The 6688-nt window shown below is 31.0% G+C and overlaps 1 pseudogene; it reads left to right on the top strand.

The window, feature by feature from the left end:
* The first annotated feature begins 1128 nt into the window (after positions 1 to 1128).
* LOC119615510 lies at positions 1129 to 5424 on the top strand (annotated as a pseudogene).
* Positions 5425 to 6688: the final 1264 nt, after the last annotated feature.

The raw sequence follows: 6688 nt of genomic DNA, 5'->3' as shown, positions 1-6688 counted from the left end.
GCAAAGGATGTGTTTTTAAGAAATACGTAGAGTCCACTCGGGACGAGATGGTTATGAAAAGATGTTGTTGACTCTTGAATATATGTGGTTCTGATGGAAGAAAGGGTGTGATGATGGAGGAGATGGGTAATGATAAGACATGTTTGACTGTTGGATATACATAACATTGTTGTATATAATTAAAGAGATGGGTGATGATGTAATAATGATTGAAATGATATAGTTGATTGATGTTGGAAGTTGGATTTGAGTAGATGATACATTAATCTTTGTTTTATCTGTGATTTCCTTCATGGTTGGGATATATGGAGTTACTCTAATCATGCTTGACACAAACAGTAGGCGTTTGTGACCAATGAAATAAGTCATTGTCTCAGGTGCTGTTGCCGAATCAACAGAGGCCATCTCATCTGCTTGGTTGTAAATTAAAGTTATGTTTTGCATTTCGGAAGTTATGCAACGGGACAGCAATGGTCAAGATTAAAGAAGGGAAGTGCTACTACATGGACGGGCGAAACATGTACACAAATTGCCATTGTATGTATAAAACACAAAAGACGGTGGTGAGTCGTTAAACAAGATCGCCCAGTGGTTGTAAAAGTACCATCGTGAAATTAGGCAGTCATGGCAGGTCTTCACGTAAAGAACTTCGACTTCTGTACACAGATGACAACGAAACGTTGAAAAATAAATTTAGATCCATCCAGGAAACTTAGTATATGAACATTGAACGATTATTCCATCCCTAGATCAATATATAAGGTTTTTTGAGAAGCTATAGGATATTGAAATATTTAAAAAAAGTTTCTGGTTTAACATATGCGTCACACTTAGAAAATATCCAATTTTTTATAATATCCAAAGTTTAATATGACGCATTCCTACAAATTCCTGGTGATTTCTTCTTTTTTTTTGTATTTAACTTGAAATTCCGAATTCCGATACCTGTTGTCAAATAAAATTCACATTCAAATTGAGATTTAAGTATTGGGCACTGTTACACACAATAAATTTTAAATAATATTGAAGTATTGCGTAATTTATTAAATAATGTACTTATTTTATTGATGATGATTCGTTTTTTTGTAACAATATTCCTTTTTTTATATTTATTTCCTTACAGTTATATAGCTGGACGCTTTAAAATTATCTCAAATGCAGAAACCAAAGGTCTGGGCACATTTGTGGGTACATTTGCTTTGCCTTCATTAATCTTTCTATCGTTGGTGGAATTAAATTGGAGTAAAGTCAATTGGACCTTTCTGTTGGCCATGTTAATATCAAAAGCTGTGGTATTCTTTGCTGTCCTCATAATATCGCTGTTTATAGCAAGACCTTTAAATGTAGCCAGAGCTGGTCTGCTGGGTATATTTTGTACACAATCAAATGATTTTGCTATTGGTTATCCCATAGGTAAGAGTTTGTTATTTGATAAATTAAAATTTGAATAGAATTTTTACCATAATTTTTTGATTTTAGTAATGGCTTTATATAAGGATATACATCCGGAGTATGCTTCATATTTATATTTAATGGCACCTATTTCGTTGGCCATTCTAAATCCTATAGGTTTAATATTAATGGAAATTGCCAAGATATCAAAAAAAACTGAGCAGGTAAGTTGTTACATAAATACTATGTAAATTTCCATACTATTTATGAACTTTTAATGGAAATTCTTTCATTTATTACAAATTTCATTTCTGTCATGTATTAATTTGTTTTCTTTTTTTAGGCTCAAAATCCTCCTTTATGTCCCGAAACCTGCCCGGCCGAACAAATGGCCAAACGTAGTCGCTGTTTAAATGAAAGATCTTTAATTATTTTAACCACCATCAAATCTTTATTCTTCAATCCTTTGCTATTGATGACTGTCTTGGGTGTCGCTGGTTCCTTTATATTTCCCAATGGTTTGCCAGAAATGGCAGCCAGTGTTTTGCGTGTATTTGGTCAATCGTTTTTCTTGCCACTGCCCCTCTTCTTATTGGGTTTTGAAATTGTGGGCCAAGGCAATAGTTCTTTAAAAGGTTCAGAGTTTTTATTACCTGGCTATTGATTTTGGTTAAAATGTAAGTTTATTTACTTTAGCATACTTTAAGGTGTTTTATTTATTTACTTATTCACCTAATATTACAGCTTAGTTTTGCCTTTGGTTTGTCGACAAACAGTTAATATCATGCAAGCTGGTGCTGACTTTAATGATACTACTGAATTAAGCACTTTTGGTTTTCTATATGGTACATTCCCAGCTGCTCCGGGGCTTTTGTTATAGCTACACAATATAATATGGATGTGGAATTGGTAAGTTTGGGTGAGAAAATAATAGTTCTTAAAATATAATTGATTTTTTGGTCTTTAAACTAGATTGCCAAAAGCATGGTTTTGTGTACCTTTATATCGGCTCCTTTAATGTTTATCTCTGCCAAAATGATTTCTCTAACGAATCTCAATCCTATTGATTATATACATGAACTAGATGCCTTTTTTTTGACATCAGTGTGGCTGGAGTAGCTGCCTGTATTTGGATGCTTTGTTGCTAATAACCACTAAACGTTTTAGGCGCATGCCTCATCGTATTACCTTCTGTTTGGTATTGTCACAGGTATTTGAACTTACTTCAATATTAAGTTAATTCATTTTCAATGAATTTTTTACTTTACTTTAGTTAATGTGCTGTGTTGGTGTTATTTTATGGTCTAAACTGGAGCATGTACAAAAATGGCCTTTGGTTATACAATTCCTGTTATTCAATGTTGGCAACCTACAGCAGCAGATTATGGACTGGCATATTGGCTATTTCTTTATTGTTTCTTGCAATGGTCGAAGTCTTTGTTTTGTCTTGAAATTGTGGCCTTATATGGTAAGTTTGTCTTTCTTTTTAAGCAATCTCTTTTATTAATGAAAAATGTTTCTTAAAGATTGCTTTTGCTTGGGGTGTACCGGCCATTATATCGGGCTTATTGCTAGCATTTGATAGTAACGTTATGTCAGGGGAAAAACATAATCCCAGTTTTCAATATGGTAATGCTCAAGCTGCCATATCGGTGTTTATGCTGGTCATGTGTTTTATAGGTAATTTTCTTAAAAATTCCACGAAACTTTCAATTTTCAAACTCACTCTTTAATGATGAGAAATAATTATTTATTGATCAGTTATTAATCTTAAACTATGACAAAAGTATGTTATAAAAAACTAAGTAACTGGTTTTTTACCTTAAATTTTAAAACAAGTTATGTTTTTAAAATCAAAATGGCAAAAACAGTGATAAAGTTTTGTTGCATATGAAAGAATAGCTTAAGATTCTACAGTGATGTCTAAATAAAGTTTTCAATCTGATTGTTTCTATACAAACAAACTGTAATTACAACTTTATTTTATATTTGAGTAATAATTATTGACCTCTTTTTCCAGTTACCGTGGGCTGTTTGGTTATGCATCAACGTTATAAGAAACGTTATGAAAAATATCTAACATTTTCACGCGAATTATCTAATCCTGAATCAGGTAATTTAAATTTAAAGAAATTTTATCATAAATTTTCATAAAAATTCTTTTGCTTTTTCAGAAACTTCTGATTTACAGTCTACTATATCAACGGCAAATCTTATTACCTCCTCCGCAAATAGTAATATTCATCAAAGACGTCGTTATACTTCTTATTCATCATCGGATGATGATGATATGTTACCCAATACCGTTAATCCTTCTAGTAATGGTGCAGTGGGTGGTGGTTGTGGTAATGGCAGTGGTAATTGTTGTTCTTCCAGCACAACAACAAGTCCCTCTACCACTACTGTGGTAGTGGACATTGAAGATCTTTTGAATAAACATAATTTGGAACAGAATAAAAAGGATTCCAAGGATTCGGATATAACACCGACAACAGAAAATGAAACGTGAGTAGAAAGAGAAAATTAAAGAAAGTTTAAAGAAAGAAACATTTTGTATTAAAAAGTTTTGCAAGGATTTCTTTTTAGAAACGGTTTTAATATAAATTTGTTTGGTTTTTTTTTATTATAGACACATTAATGGTCGCCCCAATTTATGTGGCCCCGCTTTCAATTGTGGAGCCAGTACATCACAAAATTGTCAGTCTATTATAGAACGTTATGAGGAACATACAAGACGCGGCTTAGAACCTTTGGAAAAAGCCAATGATGAAGATGATCATCAGACTCTAAAACACATAGTATTATTAATCATACTACTCTGTTCAATGTTTGTGGTAAGTTTGTTTTTCAATCAATACTAAATCATTTTCTATAAGAATTTGAAAATCTACAGGGTCTAGCGGTTTCCATTTGGACCTTGGTGATGGAAGGCATGTCGGGTATTTATTTGGAATTAAGTTTTCTCGATGCTTTCTTAAATTTCGGACAAAGTTTAATAGTAATGGCTGTGTTTATAACTGATACTGGTGAATTGTTAATGCCTGTGATTAAAATTTGGCGTAAAATATGGTAAGAAGTTGAAATTGTTAATTAAGAAAACTTTATTTGTAACTTTTTCCATTTTCCTATCTAATTAAAGGTACGGAGCGAATGTTGTCACTTTGCCACATTGGTCTCATGTTAGTCAAGAAACTAAACATATATGCGAACAGTTCCGTAATCATCATTTGGAAAATTGCAAAAAGGATATTGCTAAAGACAGAAGGTAAGAAAAAATCTGGCTTTACTTTTCTATAGCAATTAATGTTCATCATTTCATTTAACAGATGGCGCATACGAACTTATCGTAAAGTTTTTTACGGCTGTGAATTTGTTGATTGGCTAATAGAAGTTGGTTTATCTAAGGATCGTTTGGAGGCCGTACACTATGCTAAACATTTAGTTAATGGTCGTGTCTTGCGTCATATCAATAATGTCTATCATTTCGAAGATAAACAATTGCTTTACAATTTCTGCAGTCGCATGTAAACAACAAAGTGTAGAAACTAAATGACAACAACACACATGCATTCTGCAAATTTATTTTTATTTAGTTATACATACATATATAATTTTTGTGTTTGTTTTCTTCAATCAGCTGTGATTTTTGTTAGTTCATTTTAATTTTAATTATTATAACAACAATTCCTTTTTATTTCTTTAAAAATCCTAAACAAAATGAAAAACAAACTCTTCATTTTGTTTACTTTTACTTTTATTTTAGTTTTTAAGTTTTTCTTTCTTCTCAAATTCAACAAAATGTTACAAATTTCTTTTTCACAAAATCCTTTTAAGTAGTGTATAGTGTGTAAATGCAACCATATTTAGCTCAAGCAGAGAAACTAATCCCGTTTCTCTCAAATTTATAGTTAAAAAAAAGTGCAATTTATTCTTAATTTTTATTGTTATTTCTTTATTGTTATTGTATACCATATGTTTAAGAAACTCATATAAATTTTGAAATTGTATAATAAAAGAAATTTTTTGTCACAAAATAAAGCAACAATACCAAATGGAATTTGTATCAATATAAAAATGCTGTGGCTTTTAAACAAATTAGGGAATATTTTTTAAAATTAATTTACAAATATACTAAAAAAAAATTAGAATTTTTCTACAAAAAAAGAAATAATTTATCAAACCGGAAAATCCTATTAATATTACAAAAATATCAACTAAATACCAAATTATGCTTATAAATTTAGTAAAAAAATATATATATTGAATATAATTTACAACTAATGTATTAATTAAATTGATAAAAATAAAAAAAAATTATTATATGGTCACAAAGATGCTTAAAAAACTACTTATACAAATGACTTTTTATTGACCTTGTGTTTTTTTTTTCATATCAATGCTGGAAAGTCGGTTAATAGAAATAAATTCAATTAGAGTGAAAAGTTATTGAACTTTCAATATTACCATATACAGTGGTTTCCAGGAAACATGAATAGAAGAGAAGAATTTTCTATAAGAAATTGATTTTTTCGAAAATATTTGATAAAAAAGAAAATTTTCTGTAAGAATTTTTTTGAGAATTCTGCAGAAGAACTGAACTAGAACTAAACTAGAACTTAACTAGAAATGAACTAGATCTAAACTGGAACTGAACTAGAACTAAACTAGAACTGAACTAGAAATGAACTAGATATAAACTGGAACTGAACTAGAACTGAAGTAGAACTAAACTAGAACTGAACTAGAACTGAACTAGAACTGAACTAGAACTGAACTAGAACTGAACTAGAACTAAACTAGAACTGCACTAGAACTGAACTAGAACTGAACTAGAACTGAACTAGAACTGAGCTAGAACTGAACTAGAACTGAACTAGAACTGAACTAGAACTAGAACTGAACTAGAATTGAACTTGAGCTGAACTAGAACTGAACTAAAACTGAACTAGAACTGAACTAGAGCTGAACTATAGCTGAATTAGAACTGAACTAGAACTGAACTAGAACTGAACTAGAATTGAACTTGAGCTGAACTAGAACTGAACTAAAACTGAACTAGAACTGAACTAGAACTGAACTAGAAGTGAACTAGAACTGAACTAGAACGGAACTAGAACAGAATTAGAATTGAACTAGAACTGAACTAGAACTGAACTAGAACTGAACTAGAACTGAACTAGAAACTGAACTAGAACTGAACTAGAACTGAACTAGAACTGAACTAGAACTGAACTGGAACTAGAACTGAAATAGAACTGAACTAGAACTGAACTAGAAACTGAACTAGAACTGAACT

The sequence above is a fragment of the Lucilia sericata genome, unplaced genomic scaffold (assembly GCF_015586225.1).
Source record: "Lucilia sericata isolate MDLA Ls3-8-SP2 unplaced genomic scaffold, ASM1558622v1 Contig005511F_arrow, whole genome shotgun sequence".
In the NCBI taxonomy this organism is placed as follows: Eukaryota; Metazoa; Arthropoda; class Insecta; order Diptera; family Calliphoridae; genus Lucilia; species Lucilia sericata.
This window is presented reverse-complemented; position numbering and strand designations above follow the sequence as displayed.